Source organism: Pseudophryne corroboree, chromosome 10, assembly GCF_028390025.1.
Source record: "Pseudophryne corroboree isolate aPseCor3 chromosome 10, aPseCor3.hap2, whole genome shotgun sequence".
Taxonomy (NCBI): domain Eukaryota; kingdom Metazoa; phylum Chordata; class Amphibia; order Anura; family Myobatrachidae; genus Pseudophryne; species Pseudophryne corroboree.
Window position 1 is genome coordinate 77,499,000 of NC_086453.1, and position 13,253 is coordinate 77,512,252.

At 47.6% G+C, this 13,253-nt stretch overlaps 1 protein-coding gene across 3 annotated transcripts in view; it reads right to left on the minus strand.

Annotated features, from left to right (window-relative positions):
- LOC134966064 (carcinoembryonic antigen-related cell adhesion molecule 8-like) overlaps positions 1-13,253 on the minus strand; it is a 295,560-nt gene that overhangs the window by 25,928 nt on the left and 256,379 nt on the right. The window lies entirely within an intron of this gene.

Below are 13,253 nucleotides of genomic sequence, written 5' to 3' on the forward strand. Positions count from 1 at the left end.
AGTAACCTTATAATTGTGATACTCTTTCGTAATAATATACATAATAAACAACAGTAATAAAAATGTTATTAGTCTGTGGTTGTTTGTTGCTGAACTACAGTAGAAAGCTCAGATACAGTATGTAAAACAACAACAACCCAGATTGCCCAATACCGCTGTAATACATTCTTACTGGAATAGCTAATATCACTGAGGCACTACTGCAAAGCAAATATGCTAATAACCATTTAATAGCTATTTGCAATTAACACAGTTACTTAATCACTGGCAAAGGTAGTTTCCAGCTTATCCCATGGAATATTGCCATGGGGCGGTTCATGCAACTTCAGTGCAGGCCCATCTCTTGCTCGCATAGGCAGATTAAGGGGGGGATGCAGGGCATACTGTACCCCGGGCCCCCCTTTGTCAGAGGGCCCCCCGACCAGATCACACTAACATCACTAGCTTTCCCTCTTAAGCAGTAGCAGAATCAGCAGCCAGAATGAGAGCAGGACAGTACACAGTGCAGGCAGAGACACAGAAATAGCATGTTTCAGGAGCTACCGATGGCGTTTTCTGACCAGAGGAGAGATACAGTAGGAGGGTGGAGAGAGATGTAAGTGACATAGGAATCCCAGCTTCTCCTCCTCCCCGCCTGAGTCCTGTGTAAACTGTTATGCTACTAAACCACTTGGATCTAGAGATAGAGACACACACAGGGAGTCCTCCTGAGTCCTGTCTCAGTGTGTAAGTAGTACAAAGGCTGATGCTATTCTTGCATAATACATTATTTTACCTAGACATTATTACATTATTAATTAACTAATATACACCATTGGTTTAAATTTAATATACACAATCTATACCTATCGCCATGACCCATTCCAGGAGGGACAAAATGCTCTCTACCTGGACTTCCTTCTTAATTTATGATTGCAATCACCTGTGTTGAAATACCTTTCTTATCAATTAAATAGTTCAACACAGGTGACACCAATCATATATTAAGTGGGAAGTCCAGGTAGAGAGCATTGTGTCTATCCTGGAATGGGACATGTTGGGAAGTATGCACAATCTAATATACATCCCCCACCTTCCACCGGGGCCCCCCTGTTTTAAGTGCCCCGGGCACCCCCAAGGCTTAATCCGGCCCTGCTTGCTGGCACATGTCCTCTATAGAATCTGGTACAGATCTCTGGGAGAATGGTGCAGGTGCCTGTTTCACAGTTTTTTCTTTAGTGCGCTAGTGCAGCCCTCCAGAAATATGGCGCCTGCCCCTTGTTCCCGATAATATCTGTGGCACCGACAGATAGGTGACTATTGTGAAGTGATGTGGGGTGTGCCGTGTGGGCTCCCCTGGATGTGTACACCTAATACCCTGCAGTCATTATAGATATGCCCATAATATATTACCTTTCATTATAGGCATACTATGCCTACTTTCCCAGACCGAATCTCGGCTCTCCCAGACGCCCAGTAGTTGTGTGCAAATCTCCCGGCGTTTGCCTACTGCTGCCCACTTACCGAGTAAAGTGGCAGATCACAGTGGCCGATGATGCAATTTGCAATGAATCCCATCATCGTGGCCCCGCTCCCCACTTCACAATGCCAGTAAGTGTGTGTGGGGCCACAATGATGCATTATCATACCCCACCACACCACCCACTTGGCCGCACAATGCCCCTTGCAAATTTGACATAAATGCCCCCTCCTGGTGGAAGCAACCAGCAAGTTGTATGTTAGAAGGGATGTAGTTATGATACTGGCGGTCAACATACCGATGCTGGGATCCCGGCCGCCAGAATGCCGACAGGGTTCTGGGACTATTCCCACTCGAGCGCACAGCGTGGCGAATGCAATGAGCCCGCAAGGGTCATCGTTTCGCTCTCCCCAGTGTCGGCATTCTGGCAGCCAGAATACCAGTATCGGTATGCTGACCGCCGGGATCCCAACCACTGATCACCCGTACCCAACCCGATATAATCAGTGATAATCATATGCTTTGAACAGCTGATATTACATAATACATGAGCAGCCTTTTACAGTGTGCCTTGAATACGTTGTTGTTGTTGTTGCTGTTGGTTTTGTTTTTTTACAAAATTTGTAGGCAGCTTATGGGAATATAAAATTGTTGGGAGACCAGCAAGGTGTTGTGGCTGTTATACCAGGGGTATGCCGGTTGAGAAATCTGTGCTTCCTTCTTATATTTAGGACATAATTGTGAAGGAAGTAGCTTGGCGCCTAATCCTTTTCTTTACAATTATCTTTTATTGGGGCCCTACCTTTACATTCTATCTGTGCTAATCCTGCTGGGCGTGTTGTGAAACAACTGTCACCAGTAACCGTAAGTATGAGTCCAACATTTTGTAAGTATGTTTCAAATTTCCAAATGCAGATGACTAATTGTTCCCGGGTAATTCATGTTCCCTATCATGTCACAGAGCAGTAACTTCCTCTTTTATTAAAACACAAATCTAATGTTCATCTACAGTGACACATGCATAATACAAGTATAATGTGTATTTCTTTATAGAGTCCAGTGACCCCTCAAGATAAAGGGAACTTTGGGAACTCTGGGCCTAATTCAGACCTGGTCGCTTCTCTGCGGATTTGCAGAGGTTTGCGATCGGATAGTCGACGCCCAGACATAATGAAAATCCCTATTGAGACAAAGTGTGATTTTCTCAATCCTGTTTCTGCTAAAAAAAAAACACATGTGAAGAGCCGCAAGGAAGGAAAAAGACGCCCACTGGTGTATTCGCAAATTTGCATATGCAGTCGCGTAACTGCAATGCATATGCAGAAATGGAGCACCATCAACTGCTGCGGTTGACCCAGCGCTACTCAGAATAATGAGAATGAAGTTGCACCAGCGCCATGTTTTTAGTTGCAATCCATTACAACTGATGTCAGATACACGCCCCGAAATTAGCCATGACATGTCTGTGTATTCCAAACCAATCCCCACAAATGCCATGTAACCTCCAAAAAATGATCACTCCCTCTCCCTGGCAATCGCTCTGCGATCGCACTTTGCTGGGCCTGTGAAAGCATGGTGGCTTTCATGCATGCGCAATGCAGATGCCCAGTCATCTGATAATTGGACGATTTGCGATTTTGCAACTAAACTTGAAAAAGGACCACTGTGTGATAACTGTGGCTCCATCAGCAGCTTGATAATACTGTATTGTATGAAGGATTGTATATTATTTACAGATATTTAGTCCAAAAAGGCAGATTCCGGTCAGTATATACACTTACCGATCGCCATCTGATGTGTCGGTCAGGACACACAGCTAGGCGGGCATTTCAATTTGCCCACCCAGCAGTGACGTCAGTCCCTGCAGCAAGTGTACAGGTGGTCAGAGTACCGCACATACATACATCAAAGATGCGCCGATATATCTTTCATGTATCGGCCCTCATCTGTGCTGCACAGCCGACGCAATATGTCTGTGAACGATGACGTTTACAGATAAATCGGATGTACACAACTGGCGATGGGCTCACGATTTATCAGCCATTCACTCGAAAGCACAATATATCGCCTAGTGTGTACCCAAGAATGTTACATTATTTGTTTTGGATTGTACCACACATCTATGTTCCATACAAATTTATAATAGACTTAAATACTTTTCTAACTTTCACTAGCCATACTGTAAATAGAAAAAGGAGAAAAATGGTTTATGAATCCATAAGCTAGAAAGAAAGTGCTGGTAAATGTGGGTATAGCTACATGTTAGTGCGTTTACAGTACTTTATCTCACTTCCCTTAACATTAGGTTTCCAAACTGAACATGCTAAGTAGAAAACAAAAACAAAGTTTGTTATTTAAAGGAAGCAAACAAAATCAAACCACCAATTGACTATGCACCCAATCTACCCAGTAGTGCACCTAATCAACACCAACTACGAGTCTGCATATTTAGCCACACCCACAATTCATTGAGGCCATCCCCATAATTGTGATGGACATCGAACGGTTCACCATTGAAGGACTCTATTGATGGCACCATTGGTACTTTCCACTTTGAACCATCATGAGGCTTAACTGCAAACACATGAAATTGGTGGTCCAATCAGAGAAACAGTGTGGGGTTAAGGGATGAATGAAGGGAGAGCATGAAAGGAAAGTCTCCTCTGCTAGTCTGGCCCCTCTCCATCACACCAGTATGCCGGTGACAACTGCAATCGCTGTCAGTGTCAGACTAGGCATGAAGGGCCCACCGGGGAATGCAGTGGTAAGGGCCCATTCTTAAGGAGGTGTAAACTTCCACCAGAGAGGGTATGGCCAGCCACCACAGATCTAACCATTGGGTGAATTTTTGTGTCGTTTTTATAGAAGTGAACCAAGAACCCATATTTATCAGTGGTCCTGCTCCATCAGGTAACTGGCCCTCTAATAGAGGACCAATGTATAATTTGTCAGGATCCTGACAATTAGAGTAGGGGTTGGGATCTCAGGCAGTGAGGCCCACCGGTGATCGATCTATTGATCTATCTATCTATCTATCTATCTATCTATATCTATTAAGTATTCCCATGTGAAAAATGCTTTATTTATATAACAAGATGTATTTTCATTCATTAACTTCTTTCAGCATTATCTTAAAAAGTCTCTTATAGAATACCCTGACCTGAATACACTGGTAAGTGAAATGGGAGCATCCACAGAAAAAGGAAGAGTAATACTTCCTTAATTACTTGTTGGCTATCTGACAACAGTGGGAATTAATATTTACACTTTCCTAAGCTCCACAGTAGATTTTGGGAGCGTAACCATATTCATAGGACTGCAGCCTACGAATTCACTAAAAAGCAATGTCCTCAGTTCCAACCAGTGGTGGTTCCAGATGTGGGGCTGCAGCACAGTTCAAAATTCAAATAAGGAAAGACATCAACTGCCACCCCAAATGCTGGGATTTAGGCAGAAAAGACAAAGGGGTCTATTTATAAAGCAGTGAAAAGAGTTGAGAAAGGGAGCAGTGGAGAAGTTGCCCATGGCAACCAATCAGCTTTGAAGGAAGCCTTTATCAAGTACAGTCTATAAAATGTAAGGGAGATGCTAACTGGTTGCCATGGGCAATTTCTCCACAGTTGTCACTGCTTCACGAACAGACCCCTAATTACTGTACGACAGCACAAAAAGAACCGCCCAACAATGCAAGATCACCATCTGCATACCCACACCGATCATCTAATGGGAGGCGAACATCCAGCCCATAACTACACTCAAGGTTCCACCTCCCACCCCAATGACACAACAACATGAGGCCCACCTGAATCAGCCTAAGACATGTATTAGATGGGAGAGCACCTCAAGCTCACAAGACAGATGCCGACTGTAACCGTTCTTTCCCACCACAATAAAGCCGACACCAAACTACAAAACAAAAATAACTGTAGATCAAGGGAGGGAGGGTGGTTAAGAGCAGACAGGAAAAAATCTCTCAGCTACCCCTGAAATGGCCCTCAAATCCCACCCCATCACTCCTACCCTATGGGCTAACCTCACACCACCCACAACACGGTTTCATATCACAACTTTAACCCTTTCCCGCCGGGTGGTATGCAATCCCAGCCTAGGGTGTTTAATTTTCCCCGTGTATATGTAATGTACTCCATCTCCCTAATGATAATATGCAGCAGTTTCCGTCAGATTCTCCCAGTTGTGTCCCTCCCGTGCAACAGGAAATAAAAGGTATATATTTATGAATACAGTATTATTCTATTTATAAAGTGCCAACATGTCTCCACAGTATGAAAGAATGAGTCACTGCAAGACTATACATGTCCTGTGAACCTCAAAGCTCAGGGGCTGTGTCACAAAGAACGCTGAGCAACACTTCTGAAAACTTGGCTGCAGTTTCTCCCTATTCTGCATGTGAATTTCCTGGTTTCACAGCCTGCAAACATCAGACAAAGACTCCACACACGACCTGGCAATGACTGACAGACTGGCTGACTTATTACAATTGTTTCCATGGAGAATTAGCCAGTAAACCTAAGCGCTGGCTCACACAGTACTCTCAGTCTCAGCAACGTTCTCCGCAGATCACTAACCACTGCAATCATCTTTATCAGGAATAATTATAGCCAGTTATAAAAAAAATCCTACTAAAATAATACTTCTAAAGCCTATAGAATACAACCTAACATGCACAAATAGAGAACATTTATTGTGCAGTCACTATTGAGAAATTGGAAAATTTTGGCCAAAGATTCATGACAGTGTTGCAGTCGATCTAAGATCTTTAATTTTTTAAAGAACATATTCAGTAACTTTTGCAGACTGAGACCACATTAAAAGGTCAAGTATCATACTTGCCTAGTCTCTAGAAATGTCAGGAAGGGTGTAGTATGTGTTGCCGGTGGTCGGGCTCCCGGTGACCAGCATACCGGCGCCGGAATCCTGACTGCCGGCATACCGACAGCTGGGCGAGCGCGAATGAGCCCCTTGAGGGCTCGCTGCACTCGCCACGCTACGCACGCCATGCTATCTATTCTCCCTCCAGGGAGGTCGTGGACCCCCAAGAGGTAGAAGAACTGTCGGTATGCCAGTGGTCGGGATTGCGGCGCCGGTATGCTGGTCGCCGGGAGCCCGACCGCCGGCAAACTGAAGACCATAGAATTTCGGCAAGCTCTCCCAGGAATGGCGCATTGCGGCCAAAAATATTGCTATAGTCCCCCACAGTGCACAGAGGTGTGCAGAATAAGTGTGGGTGGGAGGGGGGGGACCAGCAGGACCCAGGCCTTCGCCAGGCACTTCCAAGAAAGTCTGGGCCCGGGTATAGAGTACCCGCTCCCCCTCTCTCGGTGTCACTGGTGGTGAGGAGCTGTAAGCAGAGTGCTTTCCATTTTGGAGCTTGGTAAATCCAACAGGTCCCATCGAAACCTAATGTATGGGGCCTGCTTTGATCCTAAATGGAGGGCCCGCAGCTGATATCTCTGATATCTCGGAGATTCTTAATATTCGTTGGTGTTCCCGCAAATATTAATTGATATATAGGCACCTAAATAACATCTTTCACTTTAAAGCCACCTCCTAAATGAATTAGATGCTTTATGAATTTTATATATTTTCCTTATTTTATATATATATATATATATATATATATATATATATATATCTCCTATATATTTGCCTTAATCTGTGACTCTGTGCTCGTAACGCTGGGCGGAGTCACAGAGCTGGGCGGAGTCAACTGCATCTGCTGCAGGGAGCTACCCCATACCCAGTGCCAGCAGCAGTCAGGTGCAAGACCCTACCTTACAGTATAGGAGGTGAGGATGGCCACTAGCTGCCGGCTGCTGTGCCTGTCCTCCCCCCCCCCCCCCCCCCCCAATCACCTGTGACAGCGGGCTGTGTGCTGTGCAGTGCGGGCCCCGAAAAGGGGGCGGAGCTACGGCGTCACAAGGGGGCGGAGCTATACGGAATAGAGGGGCGGAGCTACACGGGACCAAACAGCTGAACAGTGGTGGAATCAGCATTGCAGTGACGGCCAGCCAGACTTGGTAAGTGGAGGGTGAGAGAGAAATGTGTGTGCGTGTGTGTGTATATAGGGGTGTGTGTGTGCGTGTGTGTATATAGTGTGTGTGTGTGTATATATAGTGTGTGTGTGTGTATATAGTGTGTGTGTGTGTGTATATAGTGTGTGTGTATATAGTGTGTGTGTGTGTGTGTATATGGTGGGGTGTGTGTGTTTGTATATATGTGTGAATTGTGTGTGTGTGAGGTATGTCTGTGTGTGCGCACTTTATGGACGCCACTGCTGGGGGGGCCATTACATGCAAGGACGCTACTAATATAGGGGGGGCATTACGTATAAGGACGCTACTACTATAGGGGGGGGCATTACGTATAAGGACGCTACTACTATAGGGGGGCATTACGTATAAGGACGCTACTACTATAGGGGGGGGCATTACGTATAAGGACGCTACTACTATAGGGGGGCATTACGTATAAGGACGCTACTACTATAGGGGGGCATTACGTATAAGGACGCTACTACTATAGGGGGGCATTACGTATAAGGACGCTACTACTATGGGGGGGCATTACGTATAAGGACGCTACTACTATGGGGGGGCATTACGTATAAGGACGCTACTACTATAGGGGGACATTACGTATAAGGAGGCTACTAATACTGGGGGGCATTACATATAAGGACGCTACTACTATAGGGGGGGGCATTACGTATAAGGACGCTACTACTATAGGGGGGCATTACGTATAAGGACGCTACTACTATAGGGGGGCATTACGTATAAGGACGCTACTACTATAGGGGGGGGCATTACGTATAAGGACGCTACTACTATAGGGGGGCATTACGTATAAGGACGCTACTACTATAGGGGGGGGCATTACGTATAAGGACGCTACTACTATAGGGGGGCATTACGTATAAGGACGCTACTACTATAGGGGGGCATTACGTATAAGGACGCTACTACTATAGGGGGGCATTACGTATAAGGACGCTACTACTATGGGGGGGCATTACGTATAAGGACGCTACTACTATGGGGGGGCATTACGTATAAGGACGCTACTACTATAGGGGGACATTACGTATAAGGAGGCTACTAATACTGGGGGGCATTACATATAAGGACGCTACTACTATAGGGGGGGGCATTACGTATAAGGACGCTACTACTATAGGGGGGCATTACGTATAAGGACGCTACTACTATAGGGGGGCATTACGTATAAGGACGCTACTACTATAGGGGGGGGCATTACGTATAAGGACGCTACTACTATAGGGGGGCATTACGTATAAGGACGCTACTACTATAGGGGGGCATTACGTATAAGGACGCTACTACTATAGGGGGGGGCATTACGTATAAGGACGCTACTACTATAGGGGGGCATTACGTATAAGGACGCTACTACTATAGGGGGGGGCATTACGTATAAGGACGCTACTACTATAGGGGGGCATTACGTATAAGGACGCTACTACTATAGGGGGGGCATTACGTATAAGGACGCTACTACTATAGGGGGGCATTACGTATAAGGACGCTACTACTATGGGGGGGCATTACGTATAAGGACGCTACTACTATGGGGGGGCATTACGTATAAGGACGCTACTACTATAGGGGGACATTACGTATAAGGAGGCTACTAATACTGGGGGGCATTACATATAAGGACGCTACTACTGGGGGGGGCATTATGTATAAGGACTCTATTACTTCTGGGGGGCATTATGTATAAGGACGGTGCTACTACTACTGGGAGGGCATTACATGTAAGGATGCTACTACTACTGGGGGGGCATTATGTATAAGGACGGTACTACTACTGGGGGCACATTATGTATAAGGATGCTACTACTACAGGGGTGGCATTACGTATAAGGACGCTACTATTACTGTTGGGGGGCATTACATATAACTGCTACTACTACTGGGGGGCATTACGTATAAAGACGCTACTACTACGGGTGGGGCATTACGTATAAGGATGCTACTATTACTGTTGTGGGGCATTACATATAACTGCTACTACTACTGGGGGGGCATTATGTATAAGGACGCTACTATTATTGGGGGGGCATTATGTATTAGGACGCTACTACTACTGGGGGGGCATTATGTATAAGGATGCTACTACTACTGGGGGGGCATTATGTATAAGGATGCTACTACTACTGGGGGGGCATTATGTATAAGGACGCTACTATTACTGTTGGGGAGCATTACATATAACTGCTACTACTACTGGGGGGGCATTATGTATAAGGACACTACTACTATTGGGGGGGCATTACGTATATGGACGCTACTACTACGGGTGGGGCATTACGTATAAGGACGCTACTACTACGGGTGGGGCATTACGTATAAGATGAATAAGATTGTGCTACATTGTGGCGTAATTTTAAATGGGGGTACTATTGTGTGGCCATGCCCCTTAGTTGTGAGACCACACCACTTTTCCCAATGCACAACAAAGGAATATGGGAGGGCGCAAAATTCATAGTTTGCAGGGGGGCGCCGAACACCCTAGCACCGGCCCTGGCCACCAGTAGCAAAAGTACACCACGGCCACTGACACTATCTGCAGGGAGGGGAACAGCGCTGATATGGAGGGTACTTGCAGGCAGCGAGTCGCCGCCCGCAGCTCCTCTCCCACCTACACACCATACCTGCCGCCTGACACCCACACCCCAGGGAGAGGGCGCTAGCTCAGGCACCGCTAGATCAGCATCTGCAGCATACAGACAAGGGCTGCCATGCTCAGCGGCAAGCGGTGCGGAGCATGTGCAGCGGGACAGCGCCAGGACGGGACACGCACTAATCAACATTGCTGCTGGGCCGGAGCTCTCTCCATCTGCAGCCTAAGGACGCGCGCCGCACCTCTCCAGGGAAACACCATGCCTGCCCGCCCACAGGGCTCCGGACGCTTACCTATGCTCCGCGATCACAGCAGCTGACGCTGCCATGCAGGATGGAGGAATGACGCCCGTCAGACGGGGCGGACAGTGTGCGGCGGAACGGGGCCAGGAAGGAATGCTGACCACGACCCATTGCTGCTGGGTCTGAGCTCCCTCCCTCTGCAGTCACCATCTCACAGCAGCAGCCTGGAGGTTAGTGGCCACCACGACCCGCACATCCTTACCTCACACATACCTCACATATACCTCACATACCTCACACATGAAAGCAAAGGTACACACACTGTGACATCACACCTGTAGCCCACCCCTATATCTGCTAAGTACTCCCCGTCACTATGCCCTGTCACCCTCATCCTGCTCTCTAACTGCCTGTCTGTGTACTGGCCTTCACCCCTCTCACACCATCACCAACCCTCACTAACTACCACAGAGACTATGTGCACTGATATCTGCCCCTCCACCACCTGCAGCGCCCCTGGACCCCTCCCCATCCCCCGCAAACCCCCGCACCTGCCCCTCCACCACCCGTGGCACCCCCACCCACTGCGCCTTCGGACCCCCTAACCCACCCGCAGTGTCTTACAAACCCCTCCCCCATCTGCAGCAGCCCCTCCCCCATCCGCCACACCCCGCATCTGGCTCTCCCCCGCCCGCTGCACCTTTGGATCCCCTACCCCACCCACGCAGCAGGCCCTTCCCAATCCGCATCGCCTACACCATTCGCAACAGCTCCGCACCCGCCTCCCCCACCCACGTTACCCCCGCATCCACCCCTCCCCCACCAACCGCGCCCCCTGGACACCTCCCCCATCCACTGCACACCCGCACCCACCCCTTCCCCATCTGCAGCGCCTTCGGAACCCCTCCTCCATCCGCAACAGCCCTGCAGCTGCCATCCCCCACCTGCGACACCCCTGCTCCTACCCCACCCACAGCGCCTTCATACCCCCTCCCCCATCCGCGGTCCCCACTCCCCAAACCCCTTCCTGTTGCAAGGGACTACGCCCCCTTCACCATCGGACGCCCTATCATTGTGCAATATTCAAACACTAACAAAACTAGGAATGCAGGTAATACTCCATATATTGAACCCCAGAAAGGCGTGCAGGGGTTAAGGGGACGTAGCCCCTTCCGACGGTGTGAAGAGCGCCCGTAGGGCGCGATGAAGCACCTAGTATATATATATATATATATATATATATATATATATATATATATAGTGCAGGAATGCTCTGCTAGCCCATATTTATGGCAGAAAGTGAGGGGGCATTGGGGCTAAATTCATGTAATGTGTCACATCTCTATTTTATATGTACACCATTACAACAAGCACTAATACTACTAACAACACCCCTCTCAGCACTGGAGGTGACGGTGAGGTGTGAAAACCACTAGGATGTCCTCATCTGTCTCTGGTCCCACTTATCACTTTTTATCTACGGTGCACGATGCAGAGCAGCAATGCTGGACATACTTTCTCAGCTGCCCAGAGATCTGGACAATGCGGTCTAATGGGGTTATTCAGGTTTGTTAGCAAACTAAAAAAGCACACTAATGGGCAAAACCATGTGCACTGCAGGTGGGGCAGATTTAACATGTGCAGAGAGAGATAGATTTAGGTGGATTATATTGTTTCTGTGCAGGGTAAATACTGGCTGCTTTATTTCTACACTGCAATTTTTATTTCAATTTGAACACACCCCACCCAAATCTAACTCTCTCTGCACATGTTACATCTGACCCACCTGCAGTGCAACATGGTTTTGCCCATTAGTGTCCTTTTTTAGTTTGCTAACAGCCCTGAATAACCCCATAAGACCGCATTGTCCAGATCTCTGGGCAGCTGAGGAAGTATGTCCAGCACTGTCCTTTTTTGGTTAGCAAACCTGAATAAGGCCCTTAATTGTGCCAAATTGGGACTATCCTTCTGAAATCGGGAGGTATACGAACACAAATGAAAAAATAAGAATTTACTTACCGATAATTCTATTTCTCGGAGTCCGTAGTGGATGCTGGGGTTCCTGAAAGGACCATGGGGAATAGCGGCTCCGCAGGAGACAGGGCACAAAAGTAAAGCTTTCCGATCAGGTGGTGTGCACTGGCTCCTCCCCCTATGACCCTCCTCCAAGCCAGTTAGGTACTGTGCCCGGACGAGCGTACACAATAAGGGAGGAATTTTGAATCCCGGGTAAGACTCATACCAGCCACACCAATCACACCGTACAACTTGTGATCTAAACCCAGTTAACAGTATGATAACAGCGGAGCCTCTGAAAAGATGGCTCACAACAATAATAACCCGATTTTTGTAACTATGTACAAGTATTGCAGATAATCCGCACTTGGGATGGGCGCCCAGCATCCACTACGGACTCCGAGAAATAGAATTATCGGTAAGTAAATTCTTATTTTCTCTATCGTCCTAGTGGATGCTGGGGTTCCTGAAAGGACCATGGGGATTATACCAAAGCTCCCAAACGGGCGGGAGAGTGCGGATGACTCTGCAGCACCGAATGAGAGAACTCCAGGTCCTCCTTAGCCAGGGTATCAAATTTGTAGAATTTAGCAAACGTGTTTGCCCCTGACCAAGTAGCTGCTCGGCAAAGTTGTAAAGCCGAGACCCCTCGGGCAGCCGCCCAAGATGAGCCCACCTTCCTTGTGGAATGGGCATTTACATATTTTGGCTGTGGCAGGCCTGCCACAGAATGTGCAAGCTGAATTGTATTACACATCCAACTAGCAATAGTCTGCTTAGAAGCAAGAGCACCCAGTTTGTTGGGTGCATACAGGATAACAGCAAGTCAGTTTTCCTGACTCCAGCCGTCCTGGAACATATTTTCAGGG